We start from the raw sequence: 16,072 nt of genomic DNA, 5'->3' as shown, positions 1-16,072 counted from the left end.
GATAAAAAGATACATTTAGATTGGCCTAAAATAATACTAATGTAATGGCAAAAAAATTCCACCAGGTTTAGAAAACTCTCACTAGGTTGCTTAAATACTCAGGGCCTTTAAATACAACATGCCGAGAAATACCCAACTCTGCTCAAAGGCAGCTACTAGTTTCAAGTGGTCACAACAGTACACAGATGCAACAAGTAATTAGGGGCCTCAAGAAGACATTGGTTCAAGGGTATGAAGTTAAAAAGGTCGGAAGGGCTAAGGGCTTATCAGAAATAGGAATCAAGCGTTGCATACTTAATATCTACCTAATTTTCATGCCCGTGTGCATGTGCATTGTACAACAAAGCAGATTTTCAACTTGGTTACACACCTGTGTATGCATTCCATAATGCTGTAATGGAATTACACACACAAAACAAATTCACATGACTCAGTGGGAAACAGGGACTGTTGTGAAGGACCGGACCAACTGACTGAACTCAAACTTTCTGTATATTATTTCACGTAGAAATTTAAAAAGTACCACACTAGGCCATTTTTTTCCTCCGATGCATGATTAACTTGAAATTTGGCACACATATGCTCTTGGACATGCTCTTCAAAAAAGTCAACCATGGTATGCCAATGCGCCTAACTAGATTTTCTGCCATTTAGAATTTTGTGAAAAACACGTTTTTGTCCATTTCTCCTAAAAATGTCGAATTGTAACGGAATTTTCAGTTATCATTATTATTGGCCCGACACTAAGATTGTGTTGACATCTCATTGTTTTGAGTGGATATGGGTTAATGAACTTCTGGCAAGACTCATAACTTCCAAAGGATTTGGCCTGCCCGCACCAAACTTGTAACACATGTGAACATTGAAGCCCTGAACACGCCCAAAATCTTTTGGGCCTATTTTGATGATTTCCTAGAGTTGTAAAAGACCGAACTCCTCCCAGGGATTAAACCAGATTCTTTTCAAATTCGCGCGGTGTGATCTTGAGAACCTAGGCTCTAAATATTGCATTTTGCTGGAAGAAATTATGTGTGTAGGGAGCATTTTCAAAAACCCATTCGGAATGAAAATCTTTAAGTTGTTTTAACTCGACCATGCTTTATCTAATCTGCTCCATATTTCTCGTATAGCATGAACTTCTCACCATGTAGACATCCATATGATCATTTTTAACCTTAAGGCCGGCCCATGCTTCTGCGTCGTTGCGTCGACGCACTCGTTTCAATTCATGGTTCTAAAAGGCTTGCGTGTGTTGCAGAGCAGTTCACCGCCAGAACAACAGGTGGAGTAACGTGTTTTTGTTGAAGACGACCTAAAGAGTCACATCTGTTTATTTATTTATCATAGACTTTATTGTCCCGTGCATCGCCACTGTTGCTTTTCATCGTGGACACATTTGTCCCGTATTTTCCTCCACAACTTTGTGCACCTCTCGACCGGCAAACCGGCGTTTGCGGACATCTCCCTCCATGAATCCAACCCGCTTTTACAACTCGCCAATGACGGCTTGTATAAGCGGTCATATTTACGCATTTCTTCCGACAAAAGTTCTTCAATCTGATCCGTTCTCTCGTAAACATTCTTCGTTTTAATAATGGCGGTATTGGGCAATGAACGCGGAAATGTGAGACTCCGTAAAGGATGTAGTTAGCAGACCAATCGCAGCCTGGTGCGCTGCGGGAGGCTTGCGTTGCTTCCGTCAAAAGCGACGCAAGCCTAGAAAAATGGCTCGACACACGCAAGGACGCAAGGAGGTGTGAAAAGGCATGCAAGGGACACGCAAGGGGGTCTTGCGTCTGCGTCGCTCTGATAACGCAGAAGTATAAACTAGGCTTTAGTCATAGCGCCACCTGGGGAAAACAGAAAGTTGAATGTTTTATTTTTATTTTAGACCCTGCTCCTCACAGGTTATGCTCCTCAAAGGTTAATCTGATCCCTCTCAAAATGTCTTAACAGAGTTAAGACCTTGATAATGCTTCACTGTGAATATTATAAGAATCCGATAATCGGTGGTGAGAGGGTGCATCTGCAAAGTTGAGCCTTCGCCAAGAACAACTAAACCAGTCTTACTACTCCACATCATCAAATTCTTTCCAATTTACACATGTTTGATGAGACTCTGGGCCGGAAGAGATGTAAAGTTGAATCAAGTCATAGCGCCACCTAATGGTAAAAGGAAGTCAAATTTTCTAGTCTAGTAAAAAACAAAGGGGGCATTTTGAGAGGCTTTAATTTGTAAAATTGTACATAAGAATGTACTGGTTATCACTGAATGACACCTTGGGGATGTGTACTCTCTGCCTAAAGTGGAAATACAGTGTAACTATTGATTGTTTCCTTTTTCAATCTATTCCGAAATTGACCAGATGTAGTCTCCTGATGGAGAATTTGAAGGAAATTGGATGTTAAAGATGAAGTTTGCAAAGCGGCATTCTTGCCGTCGATCCTTATGGTTTCGACGACTGACTCTTGGATGCTTTGTCTGATGGCCGCAAGAGTTCTTGGCTGCGTATCTAGCCGTCCGGCCGGTGCCCCAACGTGCGGAGTAGCGAGGACCCGTCCAATGCTGCTCGCAGCTTTAATTTAATTTGTAATGGTTATCAACAATTGATATAAAAACAGCCTTCCTGTATGGGGTCAGATCAGTCTACCTATTCAATGAAAATGGTAATTAAAGCAGCGAGCAGCGTTGTACAGGTCCTCGTTACTCCGCATGTCGGGGCACCGGCCAAACGGCTAGAAACGCAGTCAAGAACTCCTGCGGCCATCCGACAAAGTGTCCAAGAGTCAGTCGTCATTAACTGAGTGGAGCAACGGCAGGAATGCCGCTTTGCAAACTTCATCTTTAACATTATTAAGGTCTTTTCTGACAACATTTGAGAGGGGTCTGATTAATTTGCGAGGAGAAGGGTATCAAAAGTGTTGGGAAGGATACTTTCAAAACGTATTCTGCAACATCCGTTACAGAATACAGAATAAATGCCCGAAAATTTAATCTGTAACGTATTCCGATACATCAGTGATAATAAGGACATTCTGATGTACCATTTCAAAATGAAAGCCTCTCCAAATACCATACATGAACCAATTTCCTTCAAAATATTTCACCAGACTACTTCTGGTCAATTTCAGATTAGATTTAAAAAGGAAACTATCAATAATTCAATGATAATTACACTTTAGGTCGATAGAACACATCCCTAAGGTGTCACTCAGGGATAACCAGGACATTCTGGATACCATACACAAGGCAATTTCCTTCAAAATCTCAAAGTTATGATTAACGTTGTAGTATATAAATTAACTTTTTGATTTTGAAGTTGTCGTTTTGGGAGCGTTAACACACATTTTCATCATGTTTTTTTTATTCATGCATCTATCCTCTAGGAATCACTGAGGCTGACATCCTTCACAGATTGCATGATAGACTGGAACACATCATGGAGAGGCAACCTCTTGACATTGAAGGGCTACGGTTGCATGCTGTCAGGATTTAGTTTTATTATGTGCTTATGATATAGTGAATGTAGGAACATCTATTGTCGGTATTTGTTTACTTACCGCTTACTTAGAGTTTGCATTGCAATTTGCACATATTTTTACTCATGGCTTTCTTGCAAACAATTTGTACTTTAAAAAATAAGTACAATTGAAAACCAAACATTGTACTGCTTTACTGTGGTTCAAGAAAGTTGTCATTTGTATGGGATAACTATATTGTTATTGAACACTTGAATGGAATAATCATAAGAATAATCAACTTCAATTCAAGTGAAACACCTGATCATCTAAGTCCAAAACCAGAACTGATGGAACTGTTGGCCATCATAATTTCCTGGTGGAACATCTTCTGGTCTGGAAGTGGCTGGGGCACTTCTTCAATCGGGTAAGTTGAGGTTACGACTTCGACCATGAGGTTTCTCTCGAGCAGCTCCCACCCAACGCAGAACTTCATGAGGTCATGGAGCACCTCAAATCCATTTAATTGAAATGAGAGCCACTAAAACTATATAATATATCATAAACACCATGCATAGAATTATATCTGTATCCCATTTTGTATGCAGATTTTGGCAGAACTGACATTTTTCTTTTTTTTTGTTCACAGCCATCGTAGCACCCTAACAAGTAGGTGCAAGAAGATGCAATAATAAGTATGTAACTTCGAGAGGATCAGACAAGTACTGCTGTGTCACCCTGTCACACATCACACAGGTATTTTCAAAAATTGTAACTTAGTTTCAAGAACATGTCATGGGAGTGCATTAATCATGTGCATTAACCATGTGGCCTTTCTGTGTGAAGTCTGCATGTTTACCCTGTGTCTGCGTGGGTTCTCTCTGGGTACTCCGGCACAGTCCAAAGACATGCACTGGGGATCAGGTTAATTGGGGACTTTAAATTGCCCGTAGGTGTATGAATGTGAGTTAGTCCTGCGATTGGCTGGCGACCAGTCCAGGGTGTATCCTGTCTCTCGCCTGAAGTTGGCTTGGATAGACTCCAGCCCCCCCGCGACCCTGTGTGCAGGATAAGCGGTTTCACAATGGATGGATGGATGGAACTTGAAGCAGAGCGTCGTCACTACCAGACTCCCTCTCCTCCTTCCTCCTCATGTCATCGTTGTCCTTGAGCGGCGTCTCCGGTCTCCCTTCGATGTTTCACAGTCTGATGCTAAATCTTTTGCATTCTTTCGCTGGCTGGTGTAAATTGTTTTCTATTTTTTTTGAGACTCAGACGAGTCCTTAAAAAACCGACACACAAATGTTAAGCGATCCGCAAACAAATCCAGTGTTATCCGGAAACGAACAAAGACACTTTCTTTAAGCAGTGTTACAGGAAAATGTCTTTTAACAAGACCATGATTGTAATGCAAGACAATGCTCCGTCACATGCATCGATATACTCCAGTGCATGGCTAGCCAGGAAAGGCCTTAAAGGTGAAAAAATAATGACATGGCCCCTTCCTCACCTGACCTAAACCACACAATTTTGCTGCATAAATTGTTGATCGTCAACAGATCAAGAAACTGACAGACTCCTTGAATGGCAGGCTTATTACTGTTATTGAAAAGGGTGGCCATATTGGTCAGTTTCTTTTCAGGAATGTTTATTTGTAAATTTTCAGTTGTTGGGTTATTGGTTTATTATTCTCACTCTCAACAGATGGAAATAAACAAGTGAGATGGGAAATCTTTCGTTTGTCCATTCTGTTGCATAATAATTGTGCACACTAATAATTGCCCAATAATTGTGCACACATAGACATTCTCATAAGAAAGCCAAAACCTCACATTCACTTTCTTAAATATTTAGGTTTGGGATTTATTGTTGTTTAGGATTGACCGAGAGCACTGTAGTTGGTCAATAACAAAAATAATCCTCAAAAATACATCTTGCGTAAAAGTCTAAATGTCTTTTGTCGATTTTTACCATTGTTTTTTTATAGGTCTCTTGCTACACCAAATCTTGTTAAGACTTGTTCCAGGAACTGTTACGACAGGTCAAAGCATGCATTTAATTACTCCTGAGTATACAAATTCCTGCTTTTTGTGTATCTGCATCAGGGATGTTGTGTGCACCGTCGTTGATGTATGATTCCGAACTTACAACAGACTCCTGTTTACAATGGCTGCAGCTCAAACTGAATTTTAACACCACTGTTGTGCAATCCGTCAAAGCAATGAGTAAGCCGATTTGTATACAATGAACCGAATGTTATTCTGATGAAAGTTTGGCCCATTGATCCCCTTTTAAGGTCATTCTCCAGGGTTCAAATGTTTCTGCACTTCATAATCATAGTTCCCACGTTTTTAATCATTGACCTGTACTCCTTTAGGTTGAATCCAATTCCAAGGATTAAAGGCCGCTATTAAAACTAAATCCACTCATGTTTACCAGAGGATGATATCAAGCATCAATTGGAGTTTGGGCTTTAGCGGTTTAATTTTCTGAGCATTCAAATAAATCCACAGAAAGAGCCCTCCACCTGCTCCAAAAATAAATTAAAATGAATGACTTCTTCAATTCGTATGAAATAAAACAATCATTTCCCGACAAAAGGTATAAATAGCAAAGAGCAGGGATTACTGCTGGTAGGCTCTGTAGAACTCACATAAATGGTAAATGAACTGTACTTGTATAGCACTTTTCTAGCCTTCCGACCACTCAAAGCGCTTTAACGCTACATGACATCATTCACCCATTCATACACTGATGACAGGAGAACCATACACAGTGACACCTGCCGATCAGTAACTAACATTCACACACTGTAGCTGCTGCTACAGGAGCAATGTTGGGGTAAGTGTCTTGCCCAAGGACATATCAACATGCGGGTTAGCCGGGCCTTGACAACCCTCTGATTGGAGGACAACCGTGCTCCCCACTCACCCACAGTTACCCAACTGTGTAACATAGACAATCACACAGACTAAGTCAGCAATGGAAACAAAGATATTACAAAATAGCTAATTAATAATTTAAGGAAGGAAGGTTGTGTGACAGTGGGAGTGGTGTAAGGGGGGGTGCGTTGGGGAAGGGAACTATCACTGTGGTGCAGAGTTCAGCAGGGTGACAGCGGCAGGGAAGAAGCTGTTCCTGAACCTGCTGGTCTATAAACGAAGGGCCCTTTAGCGCCTCCCAGAGGCGAGGAGGGCAAACAGTTTATGGCTGGGGTGAGAGTTGTCCTTCACGTTGCCTGCCCTCGGCAGACATCTTTTGTGCTGGACAGTCTCGATGGTGAGGAGTGAGGAAGCTGTGATGCGCTGGGCAGTTTTCACAACCCTCTGGAGATATTTCCGGTCTGCAACAGAGCAACTGCCGTACCACACCGTGATACAGCGGGTGAGCATGTTCTCGATGGTGCAGGGGTAGAAATTCACCAGGATTTGAGGGAACAGCTGAGCCTTCTTCAGTCTCCTCAGGGAGAAGAGGTGCTGGTGAGCCTTCTTGACCAGGGTTTAGGTGTTGAGGGTCCAAGAGAGGTTCTTGGAGATGTGGATACCCAGTAACTGGAAGCTAGCAACACGCTCAACCTCCGTCCCGTTGACGCGAGTGTGTGCGCCACCTTTGGTTTTCCTGAAGCCGACAATGAGCTTCTTGGTCTTCTTGGTTTTGAGTGCCAGATTATTGTTTGCGCACTACACAGCCAAGTGCTAGACATCTTTCCTGTAGGCCGACTCATCGCTGTTGCTGATGAGGCAAATCACCGTTGTGTCATCTGCAAACTTCAACAACAATGTTGTTGGAACTATGTACAGGTCCGCAGTCGTAGGTGAAGAGGGAAGAGAGGAGAGGGCTCAGCACGCAGCCCTGTGGGACACCGGTGTTGAGGATGAGGTTTGAGGTGGTGTGGTTCTCTAGCCTGACAGATTGCGTTATTATTATAACTTTCAGTTTCAATCACTGAATGAAGCCAGCCATCTTTGGGACAAGAATCGCGACCTTAAATTGCTCGGACAAAAATTGATCAGCACTCAGCTTGTTTTATTATTGTCGTTCATTTAACGTAGAGAGAGAGAGAGATGAGAGATGTCCTGTTATTGACGCGCCTTATGCGCAACCAGATATTCGAATGTGTTTTTTTTAAAGCGAATATTCGAACGTCATTTTCGAACGAGCAATTTTGACAGCCCTACTGTTGGTTAGGTCCAGTATCCAGTTACTGAGGGAGACGTTGATGTCCATATCCCTGACTATGGTGATCAGTTTGTATAGGATACCGGTCTTGAATCCTGCACTGAAGGCAATGAACAGCATTTTCACATATGTGTGCCGTGGAGATGGCATACTCCTTACTCCTTACACTGGTAGGGGGTCCAGTGTGCGTGGCAAACAGGATTTGAGGTGAGCACTTCATGATGGTGGGGGTGAGTGCAACAGAACAGAAGTTATTGAGGCTCGCTGCTTTGGAGGGTTTGGGCAACGGTACAATAGAGGTGGTTTTAAAGCAGGTGGGGACGGCTGTCTGAGCCAGTGACAGGTTAAAGATGTCAGTCAGGATCTCAGTCAGCTGCGCAGCACAGTTCTTAAGCACGCGCCCGGGGATGCCATCAGGGCCAGCAGCCTTGCGTGCGTTGAGGTAGGTGCGTTGAGGTAGGTGCGTTGAGGGGGGCAGCTTTGTAAGCGTCCACCATTTTGTGACTTAGGAGATAAATGTGAGTTATTGTTAATGCCAGGCACGTGCACAGATAGACCCCTAGTGGTGCTCAAGCACCTGCCCAGTTTGCCCGGTTGCAAAAAGTACAGTTGCTGGAGCCCAATTTCAATATTTAAGAAGAAAAATGACTCTCTCTGTCATTGATTACCCCCAAATGTGTTATGATATCTGACAAGGCATTTATTTGAGTTCTTGTGAAAATTTCGCCCCAACATGCTCTGCGGCGCTCATAAGGCCTACCCCTCCCTCCCTCCCTCCCTCCTCCTCCGCTTAGTGCTCATGTAGTGCTCTGCGCCAAACGGCTGCAGCATCAGACAAACTGGTAATGACGGTGTTCGTGGAATCCCTCAACGTTGTTTAGTGATAAATCCAAAACATGAATTAGTGCCGCTAAAAACATTTCAACTGGTCCGACGTTTCCTAAAAAATGAACGGACAAAAAAATGATTTCAAAGCCTTGTTGAGCTGTTTACTGACGTTTGTCATGTTTAATAGGGAGAGAGATACAGGCAGATCATTTAAAGGCAGTTTACTGTTCTACAAATTAGACAAGTTCACTTGTTCAATTCAATCATTGAAATGAAAGGAAGGTCTTAAGTTGAGCTACGTGACAGTATGGTGTCGTATATTATTAGTGTAATGCTGCTCATGCTTAATCTCTGTCAGAAAATATCAAAAAGAAATGTGTGTGTGTGTTGGCTTTAATCAAGATTATGTAAGTCGCTCTTGATCATTATGCACAACATTGATTTATATTATCCATAAAATTTGCAGCATAATGCCAAGAAAAGAGAGACTCCAAAAGCAGAAGGCGATGGGTATCCTTTTGTTGTGGTTTGAGCACTTGCCGCCAAAAATGTTTGTGCACGTGCCTGGTTAATGCAATATGTCATAATACATATTGTTTGCTAACGAGCTCCCAAAAAAGTATTTCAGGCAGTTCTATAGTTGTAATGTTGCAGATTTAGCCACAAGGCTAATTTTGTGGAAAGAAGCAATTTGGTTATGTTGAGCAACCAAACTACTCGTTTAGGCAACAAAACTGCTTGGTTGTCAAACAAGTATTTGAAAGTCATAACGCTGAGCCAAAATATCACACTGATATTGCATTGGAAGTTTTATGACTTTCTATACTACTGAATGTTTAGGTTGGTAATAGAAAACTTCTAGATTAAATTACCAGCCCAATATTTGGTCCCATTAACTGATGATTGCACTTTTGGAGGGTTGCACAACTGAATGGGTTGTTCACATTTTCAGGATTGCAACATTTACGTTTTTTTGAGGTTCCGTCCCATTTTGGCTTGAAATGCGACTAAGAGGATGTGGTGATTCATTCTGATTTGGTTGATGAGGTATCCTGTTGTCTACGCTGACTGATTACGTAAATCAACAGCAAATTGTTTTTGAACGTGGGCCACATCTCCGCAGCGCTCCATGAAGGGCACAGGGAGGTGTGCACCATAGCTTCCCGCCATGATGTCAGACTTGTAATGTAATTACAAACCCATCTGTCTCTCATTGCATGACAAGCGCAAAATGTCCAATTATGGTTTCGTTTAAATTGTAATTAGTTCAGCCCAATTTGCCGTCCTCCAGCGTGCTGCATGTGCCTAATGAAAGAGAGATGCATGATTCTGTGCTAAAGGAACCTGAGAGATTTGTGCTTGCTGCACAATAATGTTTGGATGCACACTCTTCTTTGTAGAAAAAGCAACAACTAATCGGATAAAAAGCCCCATTCATAGTCATGGGTCCCACTTATTAGCACATTTCCAAGAAGCCCATGGACATCTCCCGGTGACCAAGAGGAAATCTTCAAGTAGCCTGAGGTGGTTTACTATTTAATTGTTAATAATTGAACTTCTACCTTTTTTGTTTAACTTCTTTCAAATGCATCTGTTTTTTTTAATTCATATTTGGGATGCAACGTGAAACATAAAAATCCTGTCTGACTCTTGAGTTATTGGTTGAGACTAAAAATAGATTTAGATACAAATAAAACATGAAAAACCAATTTGTGGTGCAGAGCATATGTCGGTGCAGAGTCCATTCCAGTTTTGGGCCCATTGCAGCATGTCATCCTCCCTCTTTCCTGCCTTGCTGATTTTTCAAGCTGCCACTAACCAATGAAGGTAGAAATATTTTAAATAAATAAGTTAGAAAGAGTGAAGCGAACAGACTTTTATTGGCTTTCCTCCTCATCTTGGCTGACCATGCGGACCGTAACACACAGGAATCTCTGATAGAATTCCATTCCAGCGGGTCCATTTGCATTGTGGATAATGTATGTTTAACGCTGTTTAAGGTGAAAACTATCTTGTGATATGTATTCATTTGGATGCATATTAAAAGCTTAAATTGCGTACTGTAAATATTATCAGCCTCACAACATGATAAATAATAGCCATTGATTTCATTCCCCTCCATCAGCAGATTGCTCAGCATGTGTCGCAGATGAGACGGAGCGGAGCTCTATTCAGGCCATGAATAGCCTGTAATGAACAAAGTACAAAACTGATTATTAGCTCTCGCACTCAGGTGTCTTCAATCTGCTTTATTTATTTTTTTCTCTGTGTGGCATCTCTGAAACCTCCGTATCGCTCCAGTTCGGACCTACTCTGAATCCCTGGGGACACATGATTGGGTGTATAGATTTGCTATGCGACTGTGGTTATGGGTTTGTCAATATTGGCTTTTTATTGGGTCAGTCACTATCAGCCACAGGTTATAGACTTATTTTTCTGCTCAGTTTACTCCATAGGATGTCTTAAAGACCTTCACGGCAACATATAACTGCATAGTTGGCCCTTTACTAAACTTGCCTCTGAAATCCGACTGGCCAATCATAGCGTTTCATCGGCCAGCACCAACACAGCGGCAACAGTTATACGAGTGTGCTCTATAGGATCTTATGCATTTGTTTCAGATTTACTTCCTTTTTTGGCTGGATTGATTTAATTTAGCTTTTTCAGGGAAAAACTACTGAGCATCCAGTAAAATCAGTAATTCAATTCAATATTTTAAAACGTGCAGTGAACCTTTTCCATTTCCAATAAGATGTTGCTGTTCACAATTGTATGTGGTCCAGTCCTGTTAAAACTTGTTATGCACTCAACTCTCGATTTACAGATTGGTTACTGCTCAGATTTAGTTTGAGTAAGCTCAATAGTTTTGTCATTAATAAAGTGCCAAAGCTGGAAGAGTACATACAAACCACAAGCCAGTGCCATCTTTCAAAGAACATATTCACTTCAAGGTAGAATAATTAAACTTAGTCACTGGCCTTTTCTCTTTGAAGCTCCACATTTTACGAGCTCAACCTGCAGCTCTGAGAGGGTGGGCCAAGAGCCTCATTGATCTCAGTCTCGTAGGTGGCTGTATTTAGTTCAAAGCCCTTTGGCGCAGAATGTACTTCGATCCATGGGGGATTCATCAAGTCCTCTGTGCCCGTGCCTTTCTACAAGTCACAACACACGGTCATTCATTATGGGCTTGAATGTCAATACCGAGTGTAAGGGGACAATAAGAGTCAATAACCAGCAATCTTAACAGGCCGTAGAGAGGCCTGCTGGAATGATTATATTTTACAGTTTGGGCAGCGAAAGACGCATGCAAAAACATTACTTGACGCAAAGATATCCATAATTAATATTATGTACCATACTAAACGATAACAGCATCAGAGACAATAGTGGATGTTTTTTGTGATGCAATGTATAATTAGGTTTACAACAATGTAACAACAATGTAATCCTGTTTCTATAAGCAGAGGGGGCACCATGCACTGGCTTATATGATTAATACTCTACTACCTATTTGTTACATAACTGCCTGTAAAAGTATACATTTTCTTTAAAAGGAAACTCGGTTAAGTTCAGACCACAAGTTTTCCGAGGTTGTACTTTTCCTAATATTGGGGTGGATCATTTAAAAGAAAACAAATCCAATTCACGGCATGTTAGAAATCGGTTACTTTGCAGGCTACACAACAGACAACATTGATGAAATAATTAATAACATTTTTATATTTTATATCTTTATTGATGTTTTTATTTCAGTGTAGTTACAGTACTATCTAGGGAGACAGCAAGGATATATTTAACAATACATTTTGAATGATTATTTTATTCATTCGTAATAATAATTATATATTATAATTATATTATATATCCTAATAAATGTGTGGTCCCAACATAAAATTGTGTGTTATTGTTTTATAGCAGAAATGATTCTTTGTTTATTTGCATATTATTTCTGTGCACTTTTAAATGCACGTTAATTACAAAGAGACACATTCAGCTTTCAACATTCACATTGTTATGAAAAACATTTTCTTAACTGATTCAAATATTTATATGTAAAATCAATTTATTCTTTGTGAAAAACTCAAAGTAATTAAATGTTTCTACATTTGCAGAGCTGACACATCCATGTTTTCATTATTTTGGTTAATGGTTTATTTTTTCATTTTTTTCATTTCTGAAGATAATAATGTGATGCTTCTTGCTTGATAGGAGTACAAATATCTAATCAGAATACAGTTTCTAATGTCTCAGTGTGCGGATCTGTGTGCTATATGCACAATAGACATAGTGTCACTCTCAGTCCTTCTATGTAGTTTGTTTTCAGCTCCCTCTTCGTGCGTGATTGCAAGCTCCTCCCTGATTGTTTCGGTGCCTGGCCTAACTGTATTTAGTCTGTGTAAATCACTTGTTATGTGCCAGTTTGTCTCAATCTGTTTCCAGTGAGCTTACCAGCATGTTTTCTGTGTTTCGACCTGTACCTGTATCTTTTCCTGCAAATGTGGATACCGTTGCCTGTGTGACTGACTACCCATGTACCAAAACCCTATTCAAAAAAATAGATTTTCACCCAACTATGTTTGCCTGAGTCCGCTTTTGAGTCCTGCCCCCTGTGGTTACCAGTCCTTGACCCTTACCTTGCGTGACTTTGAACATAAATGATAATACATGTCATTTTTATGCTTGGTACAGGTTAAAGAAATTTTAAAAGTTTTCGTTAAAATTAAGTAATAATTCAGGTCATTGCTAAATTAAATTAGCATTAGCCTATTTCTTGGAAGTAGGTGGGAATTCATACCAAAGTACATTGTGGGCATGCCTTGAACGTGACTACCTAACCAAACTTGGCCACGTACGCTTGCTCACACCAGAGCATCACTAATGAGTTCACCCGGTTCCTCAAAATATGTGGTGCAACAACCATGTGCGCTGCACTCGCAGGGCTCTTTTGCCATAGTTGGCCATGCTAATTCACATTTTCCAAACTCGTCAGTTGTTCACTACCTGCTTAGCGGAAATAGGCTGACGACACAGTAAACTGTTTAAAAGAAGAAGAACTTAACAATGAAGAGATAGAAAGATAAGATTGAATGAAAGGTGTTATTTCTGCATGTGCAATTTTTTGTTGCTTTTAAACATATCTTAACGGTTGTCCTATGTGTACTTTACCGTTTTTTATACTCTATGAAAACATGTATAGACCAATGAACCAAAGCCATGAAAGACAACTTACTATTTAAAAATCGTTCACTTTTATCAACCAGGGTGATGTCTTCTGAGACATTATTATTTTGAACCTTCAATATTATCTTTCAAATCTATCTTTAGAAAAATCAGTCTTCTCAGGATAATAAAGACCTGTTTACAAAGTTGGTCACTGGTATATACATTGCCTGTGTTTCCCATTTTGAGGGATGTTGAAAGGAAGGATTATGTATGCAATTGGCCAAGCAATGCCACTGTTTATAGGGTAGTAGCTACCATGATGGAATCCACCTGAAGAAATAAAGCCACAGGAAACAACATTTGATTTGAAGAGTTTTTCCTCAAAGGGAATGCTACCCATCTCAAATGCAAGGAGTAAACTCGCTACATATGTCTATCCTCATCCATGTCTATTCCCAGTAGCCTTTTTGTTTTAGGCCGCTTGTCAGAGTTCCCCCCTCCGGACCCAGGCAAAGGCTGAGCTAGGTCCCCCTCTGGTGGATCTGGGAGAGGCTGGCCTTTGGACGCACCTGTCACCATCCTCGTAATCACACACCTGCACCAGATCTACAATCACCAGGGTATAAGAAGGAGAGCCGGACATCCAGCTGACGTCGGATCGTTACCTATGTCGACCTCAGTCGTTGTCTAGTCTCAATAGAGAGCTGTCGAGTCAAGCCGAGAGCTGTTTGTTGTTTTTTGTTTCGTGTCAGTCAGTGTCCCGCTACTTGCCTCTCGTTTCACCTCCTCTGTTCCAGTTGCACCTGCCTGTTCCTGCACGTTGGATTTTCACAGGATATCGTACACCTGGGATTCACTTTCATCATCCGCACTCCTCACGCCCGTTCCTGCCGCTCACCTATCCTTGTATCATTTAATAAAACAGACGTTCACTCGCTATCTGACTGCCGTGTCGTTTCCGTTCTGCGTTTGGGTTCAGCCCACTACAAACCCTGACACCGCTTTTCATTTTAATGACCCTGGTTTCATGCCAATTGTGTTAATTTCCTTAATATGTGAATTATTTCACAAAAACGGTTATGATTAAATAAAGCTTTTGTAAATGTGATTGCTATAGCAACAGCAGAACCTTGTCCTGGATGATATTACATTAGAATAAGTATCCTTTGTTTACACCCATGGGGAAATTATTCTCTTGATTTAATACACCCTACAGTATGACCAGTGTGCTGTCGTAAAGGCACTCAGGGAGCATTTAGGAGTTAGTTGTCTTGCTTAGGTACACATTGACATGGTGCAGTCGAGGTTCAAACCATCAGACCTGGTTGTTACCAGTGCACCATCTCTACCCTCTCCATGCACCATGGTTATCCCTAACATGTAGTCTGTTTTTGCATTTAGCCAACACTGGCATATAAAGTCATAAAAATATGTCTCATAATGCAGAGGCATTGCCTCGAAGCACAAATAGGTGCACAATGCATCGTTAGCCTCAGAAAAATAAAACACCAATGGCCTTAAACCCGCTAATTTTATTATTTCAACTGGGGTGCTAATTTCACTTCAGCTTCTCATTAGGTATTTTTGTTTACAGCCACTTGGCTTGATGATATCAACACTTGACAATTCCACACAATACTGGAATTGCATAACACCTCATAATTAATAAATTGAATGCTATACATGAACATGAAAAATGGATAAATGATAAATTGCAATGAGGGGATTGGGCCGCTCCTGTCCACTCAGGTCACAATATAAATGATGTATTCACAATCTCAATTTCCTGTATTGATGGCAAAGCCTATGATTTCATATTGCCATTTTATATGTTCTCAAATACTTTGATTGTATTTTTGAAAATGAACACGATGAAGAAAATAGTGTAAGAAATAAAAACGTATAAAAGTTCACATATTCATTTTAAGTTACATAAGAACTTTAAGTTAGGCCTACTTAATGAATGTAAAAGTCATGCATGCTTTATATATCTTCGCGTTTAGACTATTGACACTCCCTGTATGTCGGTATTGACCAATCAGAACTTAACTGTCTACAGCTTGTGCAGAATGCAAAAGCCCGTCCCCTAACCGGGACAACATGGGCACATAACAACAGTGCTTTCCTCTCTCCACTGGCTTCCGCTTAGGTACAGAATTGATTTTAAGAATCTTTTTTTTTTTTTTTTAATCTCTGTATGGACTGGTCCCAGAATATTTATCCAGCCTTATTAATGTGCATCAACCCTCAAGAGCCCTGAGGTCAGCTGACCAGTTGGTTCTGAACGTTCCTAGGTCATTCCTTAAAACAAAAGGAGATTGAGTCTTCGCAGTAGCGGCTCCCACACTGTGGAATGCTTTGCCGTTTTCTGTGCGGTCTGCGACTAGCCTTTCTACTTTTAAAACATGCCTTAAGACCCACTTGTTTACCTTGCCCTTTGGGT

Source organism: Gasterosteus aculeatus, chromosome 10, assembly GCF_964276395.1.
Source record: "Gasterosteus aculeatus chromosome 10, fGasAcu3.hap1.1, whole genome shotgun sequence".
NCBI lineage: Eukaryota > Metazoa > Chordata > Actinopteri > Perciformes > Gasterosteidae > Gasterosteus > Gasterosteus aculeatus.
This window is presented reverse-complemented; position numbering follows the sequence as displayed.